Source organism: Erinaceus europaeus, chromosome 1 (genome assembly GCF_950295315.1).
Source record: "Erinaceus europaeus chromosome 1, mEriEur2.1, whole genome shotgun sequence".
Lineage (NCBI taxonomy): Eukaryota > Metazoa > Chordata > Mammalia > Eulipotyphla > Erinaceidae > Erinaceus > Erinaceus europaeus.
Window position 1 is genome coordinate 111,018,922 of NC_080162.1, and position 14,641 is coordinate 111,033,562.

The 14,641-nt window shown below is 47.4% G+C and overlaps 1 non-coding gene across 1 annotated transcript; it reads right to left on the bottom strand.

The window, feature by feature from the left end:
* Positions 1-6,030: 6,030 nt before the first annotated feature.
* Positions 6,031-13,202, bottom strand: GPR15LG (G protein-coupled receptor 15 ligand). Its single transcript, XR_009553091.1, has 2 exons — positions 13,095-13,202; positions 6,031-6,285 (listed from the first exon to the last, which is right to left on the bottom strand). It is a non-coding gene; the product is annotated as a G protein-coupled receptor 15 ligand (transcript).
* Positions 13,203-14,641: the final 1,439 nt, after the last annotated feature.

Below are 14,641 nucleotides of genomic sequence, written 5' to 3' on the forward strand. Positions count from 1 at the left end.
CCCCGCCCTCCTGCCACTCCCCTTGGCCCAGAGCTGCAGAACCAGAGTCCTGGAGGCTCCAGGTCTGCAAATGGGAGCACCCCAGGGGGCAGTATCTTCCCAACCTTGTCGCACTTCATGGATGCTACTCCGCTGTGCGTGGGCTCCGCTGGAATTTCCTTTTTTAAATTTCTTTAATTAAAAAAAGTTTTATTGAGAGACAGCTAGAATTTAGAGTAACGGGGAGATAGGCAGATAAGACACCTGCAAAACTTTCCCCCTGCAGGTGGGCAACAGGGGCTTGAATGTCTTTGTGCATGGGAACAGGTGCACTCAACCAGGTGAGGCACCACTCGGCCCCCAAAATTTCCTTTCCTTTTCCTTCCCTTCCCTTCCCTTCCCTTCCCTTCCCTTCCCTTCCCTTCCCTTCCCTTCCCTTCCCTTCCCTTCCCTTCCCTTCCCTCCCCTCCCCTCCCCTCCCCTCCCCTCCCTCCCCTCCCCTCCCCTCCCCTCCCTTCCCCTCCCTTCCCCTTTCCTTCCCTTTCCATTTATTTATTTATGTTCCAGAGCACTGCTCAGCTCTGGCTTATGGTGGTGCAGGGGATTGAAACTGGGACTTTGGAGCCTCAGGCTTGAGAGTCTCTTTGCATAACTATTATGCTATCTACCCCTGCCCCAATTTTTCCTTTTTTAAGACAATCTCTTCTGTGATTTTTAAGGAGTCTTTTTATGGTTATTGCTGATTTAATAATGACTAACAAGACTGTAAAATAACAGGGGTATAGTTCCATACAGTTCCCACCACCACAGTTCTGTGTCACCTTCTCTCCACTGGAAACTTCTCTATTCTTTATCTCCCTGAGAGTATGGACCAGGAGTCTTTATGGGGTGCAGAAGGTGAGATGTCTGCCTTCTGTAATTGCTTCTCTGCTGGACATGGACGTTGACAGGTGGATTCATACCCCCAGCCTGTTTCTATCTTTCCCTAATGGGGTAGGGCTCTGAGGAGGTGAGGTTCCAGAACACATTGGTGCCCAGGGAAGTCAGGATGGCATCATGGTAGCATCTGCAACTTGGTGGCTGAAAGGTGGTAAGATATAAAGCAGTACAAAATGATTAATAAATATGGACCAAACAGTAGGAACAGAGAAGATGAAATGAGGGGTCTTCAGGTGGACAAAGCTAGGAAGTCTATTTTAGGTGTGTTCCTAAGAGCCCATGACTTTAGTAATTTTTGCCTGATCTTGATAGCTAACATGAAGGGGGACTAAAAATATGTCTGGGGATATGGTGTCAGTGTTGAGAATAGGGCTATAAAGCTGGATTAGGGCAGCAAGTAGCTCCCAAATATGAGGAAAGTATATAAATACTATTAGCTGTTAAGCCACCGATCTGATCCAGGGCCCATATATATTCATATTTAGCACAGGAGCCTATGTGACCTATGAGTCCCTGTCAGTCTGAGCTCACAGTCCATGGTCACAGCTGGGAACATTCTAGGCTGCACTCATTTCAGGACCAGTCTTCCCTGACTGGCAGAGTAGGTTGACCCAGCCTCCCTTTAGACAGTGGGGCAATTTCTATCATTGCAGCTCTACAGTGAGGGCAGGTACTAGAGAGGCCCACTAGAGGGCTTAAGGAGTCTCAGTGCTTCACAGTGTAGAGTCCCACCTGAGGTTAGAGACATCCTTCCATGGAATAAAAGAGAGTAGGAGGGGGTGGGTCAGCCTGGAGTGGTGGGTAAGGTGTGATTTTTAGAAACTGAGTGGTGTTGGGGACCTGGGCAGTGGTGCACCTGGTGAAGAGCATCTGCGGGGGGGGGGGGGGATTTCACAAGTGGTGAAGCAGAGCTGTAAGTGCCTCTCTTTCTCTCTCCCTCTATCTCCTCCTCCCTTCTCAATTTCTTCCTGTCCTATTGCATAAAATGAAAAAAAAAAGAAATAAGAGACTGAGAGGTGCAGTATTGCTTTGGTTTCTCTCTTTTGGTAACATGTGAAATTCTCTTATATGTACTAAGAACAAACAAAGAAACAACAAAATAAAACAAAACAAAACCCCAATGGGTTCCAAGGATAGCACCCTTGGAGGCATTGGGATGAGAGTAGAAGACAGTGGAGGGGATTGTGGCAAGAAGGAAGTATTATTAGTGCCCCATTCTCTGGACACTCCACCTGTTCTACTCCGCTCCCAGCTCAAAGTCAGAGCATGGAGTTGCTGGTAGGGAGGAGGGTGTTCACATGTGTGGGCAGTAGGGAGGCCCTATCAGTCTCCACTAAGGGGAGAGGCAGACATGGCTTTCCTGAGACTTCATTTTCAGTCTGGTGACCATGGAGAAGGAACATATCCACTCAGATCCTCCAAAGACAGATCCTCCGGGACAGACACATTAATAAACTGGCCGGCACAGGTGTGAGTACCCCCTCCTTTCCTGGAGGCCATGCAAAGCAAAGGCAGTATACAGGGCACTGCTCCAAGGCTGCCTACAGCTCTAGCAGATAGTAACCTGTTATGCAGGCCAGGAATAGTGAGGCTATCTTGAGCTTTTCTCATAGGGCATGGGATGCCCCTGTCTGTCTAAGGTCCTGCCTGCCCCTCTGAGCGTAACTTTGTGGGTAACCAGAGTGGCTTCCTGAGCCCCAGAATCAGTTAGCTGCCTGCAATGACCCCCTTATTCACTGGCTGGAATTTCTAGTTTGTAACCTTGGCTTTCCATCTGTGTCATTCAGACAGTTGTGCAGAAGCTCTAGTCCTGATGTTCCACCTGCAAAAAACCTGACTTCTGTAAAGTATTATGTGAGGGGGACTGGGCGGTGGTGCACTTATTTAAACACACATAGTATAAAATGCAAGGTCCCATGCAAGGATCCAGGTTACACATCTCTACTCCCCACCTGCAGGGGTCTACTTCACAAGTGGTGAAGTAGGTCTTCAGGTGTCTGTCTTTCTTTTTTACCTCTCTATCTTCCTTCCTCTCTCAATTTCTCTCTGTCCTATCCAATAAAATGGAAAAAACAAGGTTGCCAGGAGCAGTGGATTCCTAGTGCTCTCATGGGGCCCCAGCGATAATTTCTTGAGAAATTTCTTGAGAGGCAAGAAAGAAAGAGAGGAAGAAAAAAAAAAGTGCTATGTGAGTGTGTGTGCATACCTACTTGGCCATGCCTTTAACAGGCTTTAGTTTTGTGATATATTTCTTTGGTGTTTCTCCCAGGGAGCTGTGAACCCTGTGGAACTCTGTGTTATATACTGACTGCCTCCATATTATCACAGAGCTTGTCTCACAGTAGGTCCTTAATGGAAACTGATTGGTTTTCTGGTGTCATTTTGATGTAGAAAGGACATGCTCGTTGGTTCTGACATCTGGGAACTTGTTGCATATTACCCCATGCTCATACTTTGGAAGTCCTAAGGAGCAGGGAAGTTAACAGACTAAACAGAGGAGCACCAAGGATCTTTTTTCAGAGAGTCAGCTGCTGGTAGCAAATCTGCTAGTTGCTTCTGGGGTCCATTTCCAGGCTTTTTGGTAAACATGCAAGGCCCAGCCACCACACACAAGACCCGACCAGAGCTCAGGATACTCCCAGAGTCAGGAAGTTTTACAACGCTTCTAGGGCAGAGCCAGCGGCTGAGGACTCAGAGGAGTCTCACATGGACATGTGACACCATGAAGCAGCCAGGGCATGACCTTTGCAGAGCTCCAGAAAATGGTCTGTGTTTTATCCTGGACAGTTTGTCCAGAGATAAGCTCGGTGAATCAGCAGACACACTAGGCTATGAGGTATGAGTGGTGCCCAACAGAGGTGCTGTGGTGGAATGAAATAGGCTCCAGAGAACCCTGTCTTGAGTGTGGGTATGGAGGTGGGAGGAGCCTACGTCCCTACTTAAAATTTTTTTTAAAAATTTATTTGTAATTGGATAAAGACAGAGAAAGGGGAAAGGGCAGATAGAGATGGAGAGAGACACCTCCAGCCCTGTTTCATTACTCATGAAGCTTTCTCCCTGTAGGTGAGGACTGGGGGCTCCAACCTGGGTCATTCTGCACTGTGATGTGTGCACTCAACCAGGTGTGCTACCGCCTGGCCCCTTGCACACTCTCTCATGCTTTTACACATTTCTGACTCCTCACTGTCCTCAGAATAAGCACCTAGTGACATTCTAGATCCGATGGATGTAGATTAAGTTCACTGTTTTCCCCTTGCTTTGTTCCTGGCTACTCTTCAGTAGCTGAATGATCCTCCCTCCCCAAGCCCTGTACCTCTATCTCACCCTCCCTTTCCAATTCTGTTTCCCATATCAACTACCTCCCCAATCTTGTACCCCCATTTCACCCTCCCTCCCCAAGCCCTGCACCTTCATCTCACTCTCCCTCCCCAAGCCCTGTACCCCATCTCACCCTCCTTCCCCAAGCCCTGTACCTCCATCTCACCCTCCCTTCCCAAGCCCTGTACCCCATCTCACCCTGCCTCCCCAAGCCCTGTACCTTCATCTCACCCTCCCTCCCCAAGCCCTGTACCCCATCTCACCCTCCCTCCCCAAGCCCTTTGGAGCAGTGTTGGCCTTACATACCTCAAAAACAATATTTCTTCATCTTTAAAAACTTAGCACAGTTTGACCCTAACCTGACCCAGTAGTGGGCAGTGAGTGAGCAAGTGAGTTAGTGAGTGGGTGCGGGATTCCTGGTCTACCCTGACGGTTTTGTCCTCAGAGGCCCTCGGCAGAAAAACACTGCCCATTAGCCTCTTACCATGGTGGGTCTGGAGGTCTGGAACTCTTAGTAGAAGCAGTCTGGGGCCTGGCATGGGAAGAGGCAGCTCACCTTGCTGGGAAAGCTGATTAGAATGGAGTTTTACACAGAGATAATCCTCTTAGAACTGGCCATCTGTCCCCTGAGTCACAGCCCTGCAGCTCTGTGCTCACTGAGGACTAGTGCACACACATACACACCTCCCCACCCCAGGATAGGACAGGGAAGGTAGGGACTTCCCACCACCGCATCTCCCTGCCAGGCCCTTTGTGGGCACATCCTTCTCACGCCAGCTCTTAGAGTAGGTCTTGCCATCTCCATGCTACAGAAAATGGGAAGAAAATCTTGGGCAGAACTGAGATTAGGAGAGGGAGAGAGAGAACCAGACATCACTCTGGCACATGTACATGTGCTGCCAGGGATTGAACTCTGGACTTCGTGCTTGAGAATTCAGTGCTTTATCCACTACACCACCTCCCAGACCACCCTTTCCACTATCATATTCCCCACTTCCCCCACTCAATAGATAACTGTAATGTGCTGAAGGAGTGACCTGTAGGGGAGGCTTCAGGGCATGGCTGTGCTCTCACAAAGAGTGTGCCTCAGCTCTGTCACCAGCTTTCTCAAACAAGGATGTGCCTGCCATACGTTTGATTTATTATTTTAAGGTGCTTAAAGGGTAGCTAGAAAGAGGTTTCTTGTCTACGGCCATAACATCCTGAACAGGCCCAATCTTGTCTGATCTCGGAAGCTAACCAGGGTTGCACCTGGTTAGTACTTGGATGGGAAAAAGAGGTTTCTCAGGGCCCATGGGAAAGGCAGGGGCTGGGGAGACTCAGAGGAGCCTCTGCAGATGGCTGTGATCTTAGGTGCCCAGGCAGGTTTAGATATCTCTGGAATTGTAGCTACTGCAGGTCACAGTGGGACCATGACTGTGAGCACTGGGCAGGCCAGGTGGGGACTGAGGCCAGGATACTTGTTGATGACACAACTGGGGCTAGATTTTGTCTGGAGTTCTATGACTTCCTCAGGGTTCTTGCTGCCCAAGATGAAGTGCTCCAGCAAGGCTGTGCAGTGCTGTGATAGTTGAAGGAGGTGAGGGGAGCCTGTTGATGGTACTGATGGAAGGGCCTTCTATGGACCTCTCTTCTTGATAGACTGTGCATCGTTGAAGCCTACCTGAATCCAGAAGGGCTACATGACTTGACCCAGGTCACAAAGCAAGGCATATCAGAACTTCAGCCTTGGAGTCCATGTTTTAGCTTTCTGGCTTCATCTCTTCTAGAAGGTAGCAAGACTAGGAGCCAACGTGGTAGGTAAGACATAGGCTTATCAGAGAGGAGGTGCATGAGCAGTATAGGGTGGCCCTCTTGGGATCTTTGTATTGGCTTCAGCTTTGAGAACAGTTATTCTGGGAGAAACTGGGGTTACTGGATGTCGCAGGCACTTGGTGTGGGGGTCTCTGCTACACGGGGCCTGTCACACCTGTGGGAGTGCTCCAGGCACCACCCAAAACTGGGACTTTGGCTTCAGCTTGCAAGGTCTGCATTTCTTCACGTGCCGTCCTGGAGAGGAGCAATAAGCAAAAAGTAAGTGTCGGGCTGAGCTTCACTGACGGGAGACAGACAACCAGGGACTCATGGTTGAGCTGTACTCAGTATCTCTTTATTCATGCAGGACGCAGCACAATCTATACCAAGCTAAGCTAAACTAACAACTAACTAAAACGAATAATGTTGTTTTTATATATACTTCCCAAGTAGGGTGTGAACAGGATGTGACGCAGAGAGGGTGGAGAGAAAAGTGACTGGTGAAAATCAGGGTGTGACAAGGAGAGGATCAGGGTGTGACAAGGAGAGGGGGCGGAGCAGGTGAGAATTCTACCACTAAACCACCAATGCCATGGAGGGAAGGTGGTGCTTTATGTAAATGTAAAAGTGATTCATGTAAATAGACGGCAGTGGTTATGTAAATAGAATACAGTGGTTATGTAAATAGAATGCAGTGTTAAGCAGGGGGGATTTAAACCAAATGGAACAGAAGGGGTTTTTAAAAGCAGAATTAGAAGATACCAACAAGTAAGCAAAAAAAGAAAAAAAATAAGGAAAGAGAGAGAAAGGGAAAGAAAAAAAGATTGATGAAAGAAGGAAAGAAAGGACAAGATAATAGAAAGAAGAATGAGAGAGGAAACATGACAACTAATTTTCAAAAACATTTTTTCACCTTCCCATAGTGGTCATCACAGTGGTGTGCATGTGAAAATTTCTGGTGGAAGCCCTTGGTTTCTTTTCCTCTCCCTTTATTCCCCATTTCCACCCTCAGACTCCAAGATTTTTTCCTCTGACTCTTATAATACTGTGCTTGAGCTGTTGTCAACACAGTTATGATTCTCCACCCTTTCTTTTCAATATGACTTTGTAGCTCACTCCCCCTCCACACACCCCATTAAGATATGGGATGTTACCCTGCCTCTTAAATCTAGATTAGCATGCTGAATCTTGCTTTGGTAACTGAATGAAGAGAATTATGGGTGGGAACTGAAGCTTCAGAGACCTGAAGCGCTTCCACTTACTTATGTCATCATGTGGACAAGTCTGCTGGAGACTGGTGGGTGGGTGGGGCATGCATAGCAGACAACCCAACCAAGACTCTTAGACACACAGACCATTGAGTGAGCTGTAGCCAGCATCAACAAAGCTATCTCTCCAGTTCTAAAGAATGAATAAATCCAGCCAAGACTAGATGAACTGCACTGGATTCGGTGTATTGCACCAAAGTAAAGGACTCTGGGGTGGGGACGGGCAAGTGTTCAGGTCCTAGAACATGATAGTGAGGAGGACCTAGGTGGGGGGTTAGAGTGTTATGTGGAGAACTGAGAAATGTTATATATATGTGCAAACTATAGTATTTTACTGTCATCTGTGAACAATTAATCGCCCCTATTAAAAAAAAAGACTAGATGAACTGCCCGGTGGACTGGCCAGTGCAAAATAATACATACTTACTGCTTTGAAGAAGCTGATATCCTCACAAGGACTAAGATACTTGATTTGAATCCTCTAAATTGCCCATCTGACCAGACGTGTTCCCCATATCTTCACAGGACCCGCGTACTAGGCCCTGTGTCTACCTGACAACCACCTACAGTTGTGCAAACCCTCTAGACTTGTAGTCCTCAGCGGGCCACTCACGTTCCTGCAACCTGAACCTCTTTCTGAAGGGGAGTGACAGATAGCCCTCTGGCAGGAGGGGGAATCTATCTGCTTCTCCCACCTGGGTCAAGTCATGTTATTGGGTTTCAAAATAAGAAAGGAGGGAGAGAGAGAGATGGAGTACTCAGGTCCAAGGATGTCTATGGGGTGGGCAGACACACTCTTGGGCTTCAGGGACCAAGCTTCTCACAAGACCTCACTGAGATTCCTACTGATGACTTCTAGATACTTGGGAGAAAGGCAAGTTCCCAGAGTCTTAGATCTTCCTAGGTGATAGGGTCAAAACACCTGCCACTCAGATTCCAGTCAATCTGAACATTTTTTTAAAAAATTATTTATATTTATTTACTGGATAAAGATGGCCAGAAATCCAGATGGAAGGGGGAGATAGAGAAGGAGAGAGACAGGGAGACAGGGCAACACCTAAAGCCCTGCTTCACCACTGTTGAAACTTTGCCCCTGCAGGTGGGGGCTGGGGGTTTGAACCTGAGTCCTTGTGCATTGTAATATGTGTGCTGAACTAGATGTGCCACCACCTGGCCGTGTGTGTGTGTGTGCGTGTGTGTGTGTGTGTGTGTGTGTGTGTGTGTGTGTGTGCATGTGCAGTTTTTTTTTCTAAACCAATGCACTGCTCAGCTCTGGTTTATGGTGGTGTGGGGGACTGAACCTGGGACCTGGAAGTCTCTTTGCATAACCACTATGCTATCTCCCCCACCCTCAGACTCCAGTCTAAGCCTGAATGACTTAACAGACTTGGGGTCAGTGTCTGAGAGAGGCAGCAAACTGCATATTTAAAACTATCTAACAAACTATCTCCCTGTGGGGCTGGGAGATAGTTCAGCAGGTAGCGTGTGCACTTACTATGCACAAAATCTGGAGCTGAAGCCCCTACAGTGCACAGGAATGCCTCAGCATAAGAAGAAAATTGCACAGATGGTGGAATTGTGCTGTGGTGTCTTCCCCTCTCCCCAACTGAAATGAAATTAAGGGGGATAAAAATTTCCCTGGGGACTGGAATCACATTTATGTTAGGCATTGATGTTGAAAAATTACTGCTAAGATAATAGAGCCTTACACTGCTGTAAGCATAGTAAAGACAGCAGTTTGGTCACTCTGTACATTACATTTTGAAGAATGTTTTGTTGAGTTGACCCAGAGTCCTGTGCTTAGTACTTCTGGTCACTCCCAAGCATGGCAGGTACATATAGAGGGCCAGACGGTGGTGCACCTGGTTGAACACACGTTACAATGCGCAAGGACCTGGGTTCAAGCCCCTGGTCCCCACCTGCAGGGGGAAAGCTTTGTGAGTGGTGAAGCAGTGCTGCAGGTGTCTCTCTGTCTCCTCCCCTTTTGCCCCCAGGGTTATTTCTGGGGTTTGATGTCAGCACTATGAATCCACTGCTTTTTATTGAATAGGGCAGAAAAGAAACTGAGCGAGGAGGGAGTGAGGAGGGAGGGAGGAAGAGAGAGAGACAGAGAAAGAGAGAGAGAGAGAGAGAGAGAGAAGACCTGCAGACCTGCTTCACTGCTTGTGAAGCATCCCCCTGCAGGTGAAGAGCTGGGAACTCAAGCTCAGATCCTAGTGGGGGTCCTTGTGCTTAGTACTAAGTGCACCACCACCTGGACCCCTGTCTCTCTCCCTCTCTATCTCCCCTTTCCTCTCAATTTCTGGCTGTCTCTATTCAATAAATAAGTAAAGATAATAAAAAAAATTAAAAAATAAATAAAAACAAAGCCGTGCTCAGGAAGGCTTTTCAGACTGAGAGCTAGCGGGCATGTGCCATGCATGTGTGTGAGCATGGCAGCTGGCCAGCTCAGGGACATCCTCAGGACACTCTGGGCTACTTTTTCTTCTGACAGATGGGTACACTGACTCTAGTCTTTGTCCATGACCTGGAGCACAGAGGCTGAGGCCCCAGGACTGGGCACACCCAGCAGCCCTGATGATTATACGGTGTTGAGCTCTAGGTCTGCCCAGGAACCACGGAAGATGGAAGATGGAACCACGAAGCCTGGGCAAGAAGAAATACTGGCCTTCTGGGCCCATACTCCCAGAGGGGTAAAGAATAGGAAGGCTATCAGGGGAGGGGATGAGATGCGGAGTTCTGATGTTGGGAATTGTGTGGAGTTTACCTATTTTATCTTATGGTTTTGTCAATGTTTCCTTTTTATAAAAAAAAACCAAAGAAAGAAAGAAAGAGAGAGAGAGAGAAAGAGAGAGAGAGAGAGAAAGAAAGAAAGAAAGAAAGGAAGGAAGGAAGGAAGGAAGAAAATACTGGGCTTTAGACCTCCAGCTTTCTGTGCCCCATAGAGATCTTTGGTCCATACTCTCAGAGTGATAAAGAACAGGGAAGCTACCAATGGAGGGGGTGGGATATGACAATCTGGTGGTGGGAATTGTACCCCTCTTATCCCACAATTTTGTAGATCATTATTAAATCACTAATAATCAAAAAAAAAAAAAAGGAGAAGCTGAAAAATAAGAAAACAAAAAGTAGAACTTGGAATGGGTTTGGACCAAACCCATATTGCACTAAAGTAAAAGACTCTGGGGTGGGCATGGGGGGTTCAGGTCTTGGAACATGATGGCAGAGGAGGACCTAGAGGGGGTTGAATTGTTATGTGGAAAACTGAGACATGTTACTCATGTTTAAACTACTATATTTTACTGTTTTTTAAACATTTATTTATTGGGGAATTAATGGCTTACTGTTGATAGTAAAATACAGTAGTTTGTACATGCATAACATTTCTCAGTTTTCCACATTTCCATTCAGACTCCACAAGGATCTCCTCTGCTATCATATTCCAGGACCTGGAGAGTCTTTGACTTTGGGGCAATACATCAATATACTTTACTGTTGACTGTAAACCATTAATCCCCCAATAAAGAAAAAAAATTCCAAAAAAAGAAAAAGAAAAGAAAGAAATACTGGGTTTTGATTTCAACATGGAAAGAAGTCGCCACCCTCCTATTTCATCTATCCTGGAGGGGTTCAGACATCCTACAAAGTAAGAACGAGGCATGGTTATAGGGTCTTCAGAACCAGGCTTGATGTCTGGCTTTACAACACCTGAGAGTCAGGGCCCCATTAACCCCAGAGTCTGGAGAGTGTGGTGCTGCTCACACACCATTTCTGATGAGGGGACTAATCTGGTGTGTGTGTGTGTGTGTGTGTGTGTGTGTGTGTGTGTGTGTGTGTGTGCAGCACACAGGCGGCAGAAGAGCTAAGATTCCACCCTGAGATGCTTTCCTTCTGGAATCCTATATTAACTTCACTGGTGCTGTGCAGAAGACAGGCTCTCTACCAAGAAGGCAGCTTATTATGGTAGAAGGATATAAGGGCAGACTGGGGCTCCTGCCTCTGCCTCAGATTCTTGCTGAATCTCAGTCTCCCAATCTGTGAGAGAGTACCCATGCTTTCCAAGGACTCCAGTGAGGTTGGATAGCAAGATCCTTGTAAAAATGTTTGGTTTTTTTGTTTCAGGGTGAGTACATTTCTGTAGTTGGCTTTAAAGATACACACAACAAACAAGATTCAAACTCCACATGGAAGTTGTGCTCCAAGCTATTTTCCTAAAGCACTGCATGCTACCAACATGGCTAGCCTTGTACTGTACACAAAGATTTAATACGGCTGTACTTCCTGTGTGTGTGCATGAGTGGCCCTTTCTCTCTCTCTCTCTTCCTCTTTTTAATCTTTCTCCTTCTCCCCTCTCCTTCTTTCTTTCTTACTCTCTTTCCTCTCTCTCACTATCTTTCTCTTTCTGTCCCCCCCCATCCCCCCCATCCCCCAACCCCTTCTTTCCTTTTTGTTAATACACATCCTTCATGTCTCTTTGCTTTTTGAGTGTGAACTAGTCCATCTGGGGCAGCATTGTGGGCACTGGGGAAGATGAGTATGTCCCCTGGCCTGTTGGGAAGCACTCCGCTCGCTCTCCTGCCCCCAGCCCCCAGGCTTAGCCTTGTTTAGTCCATTGCTCAGTCAGATAGGGGGTTGGGGGAGCAGGGCCATAGGCAGCCGTGTGCCTAGCCCTACCCTGCCTGGGCGGGCTCCTCACACTCCACTTCCATGTGTGAGAATGGGTTATTTTTACCCAGTCCCAGTGCGGTGTGATGCACAGTCTGGAAGGAGGGGCTGTCAGCTTTTCTAGAGAAGTGGCCTGAGGCTGAGCCCTGCTGTCTTCCTCACCCACTCTCTTCTTCACACACACACACACACACACACACACACACACACACACACACACACACACACACACACACACCACAGGACTTTTGGAGACTGGGGGAAGGCAATTTGGAGGCTTGATCCCTGGGCTGTTGTCCTGGGAGGAGCCATCATGGTGAAGGGATCCTCAGGACCCTGAGGTGAGGCCTTGGAGCTGCAAGGATGGTGGAAATTAGCCCTGGGTTGGTGTCAAGTCTGATCAGCTACAGACTGTTATTTTCCCTGGAGGCCTCTGCCTGCCCCAGGCTTAGGGATCTTCTGTCAAGGGTGCAGGGTGGGGGTGGTGGCAGGGGGAGAAGGTGTCTCACCTAGTAGAGTGGGCACTTTGGCATGCATGAGGACCCTGTTTTAAGCCCCTCATGAATAGCTGTGTGTTTGTGTCTGCTCTTGTCTCTCTCCCTCTCTGCCTCCTCACCTCCAATCCCCGTCTCTGTCAGTGCAAGTTGTCAAGCCAGCTTTGGATCACAGCTTTCTTGAGCATCTCATTATTTTAAAAAAGTATACATTTTACTTGATAGAATAGAGAAAAACTGAGGGGGAGGGGGTATAGAGAGGGAGAGAGACAACTGCAGACTTGCTTTGCTGCTCATGAAGCTTCCCCCCTGCAGGTTTGGAGTAAGGGCTCAAACTTGGGTCCTTGTGCTCTATAATGTGTGCACTATAATGTATGCACTCAACCGGGTGTGCCACCACCCAGCCTCTCATGTCGTTTTCTAACTGTATCCAGTTGTCCTTGACAGCATGCAGTCAGTTCATGATGATTAACTTTTTGGGGAGTGGTCAGTTCCCACAACTAGATTGGAAGTTCCACCTTGCTAGAGGTTGCATTCCTGTCAAAGCTCGGTGCCAGGAGAAGGTGCGGGCTGTGTGTTCTATCCCCACAGGCTTCTGGGACCTCCTCTCACTATTGGGGTAGGGTGTGGTGCTTACCTCTCTGGGCCGGCAGGATAGGGCCAGGAGTCCGGGAACAGCACGGCCTGCCTTTCCAGGCCTTGGCAGGTTGCCTAGGCAGTCTTCTCCCTGCAGGCAGACACAAAAGGGCAGAGCTCCCTCAGTAGGCCTGGAAACACCATGGGAGGGGCTGAGACTGAGCTCACACCCCCAGGCCCAGTGTTCAGGGATTTAAGAAGACTCATCATCCCAGCAATGGGAGGGCCCAGGGGAAGGATGATTTGTTTTTTCAGAAATAGAAAAATGAGGAGGAGACTCTCTGTTCCTGGAATCTAGTGCTCAGGTTCTTGCTTGAGAAATGGTTTAGGGGCCAAGTGGTGGTACAGTTGGTTAAGTGCATGTATTACCATGTACAAGGACCCAGGTTCAAGCCCCTGGTCCCCACCTGCAGAGGAAAAGCTTTGTGAGTAGTGAAGCAGGTCTGTAGGTGTCGCTCTGTTTCTCTCCCTCTCTATTTCCCCCATGCTTCTCAATTTATGGCTGTTCCTATTTAGGGGAGAGAGAGAGACATGGTTTAGGAGGTCTGGAAGATGGTACAGTGGATAAAACACTGTGAACTCTCAAGCATGAGGTCCCGAGTTCAGACCCTGTCAGCACATGTACCAAAGTGATAACTGATTCTTTCTCTCTACCTATCATTCTTAATGAATAAATAAATAAAATCTTTTTTTTTTTTTAAAGAAAAGGGGGGGGGTCAGGCGGTAGCACAGCAGGTTAAGTGCAGGTGGCACAAAGCACAAAGACTGGTACAAGGATCCTGGTTGGAGCCTCTGGCTCCCCACCTGCAAAGGAGTCGCTTCCCAAGCGTTGAAGCAGGTCTTCAGGTGTCTATCTTTCTCTTCCCCTCTCTGTCTTCCCCTCCTCTCTCCATTTCTCTCTGTCCTATCCAACAATGACATCAATAACAACAATAATAACAACCACAACAATAAAAAAAACAAGGGCAACAAAATGGAATAACTAAATATTTTTTAAAAGGGGGGGAAATGGTTTAGCATTGTGACTTTGAAATATCCATACCCCTTGACACAGGAATCTTTCTTGGACAGTCAAGTCACAGAAAATAATCCTACATAGAAGAAACCAATTATGGCACACATGCTTTTGACCACATACTTGAAAGACAGAAAAGCCATTAGTCACCTAAATGTCTCAGGTTGTAAGTTCATTATAGTACATTCACTTGACATTATATCAAGTTCTACCTAAAACTGTGAGTGAAGTACTACCATTTGGGAGAATCAGCCAAAGATACTCCTCAGTGGATGGGGAGCTCTATGAACAAAAGTAGTCAACTTCTAAAACTGGCCACCTCTGACAGGTCCAAAATAGAAACAAAACAAGCTAAATTTCTATGGACTGTTTTTTAAAAAATATATTTTTAGTTATTTATTATTGGATAGAGACAGAGAGGAATTGAGAGGGAAGGGGAAGATAGAAAAAGAGAAAGACAGAGAGACACCTGCAGCCCTGATTCACCACTCATGAAACTTTATCCCTGCAGGTAGGGACCGGGGACTTGAACT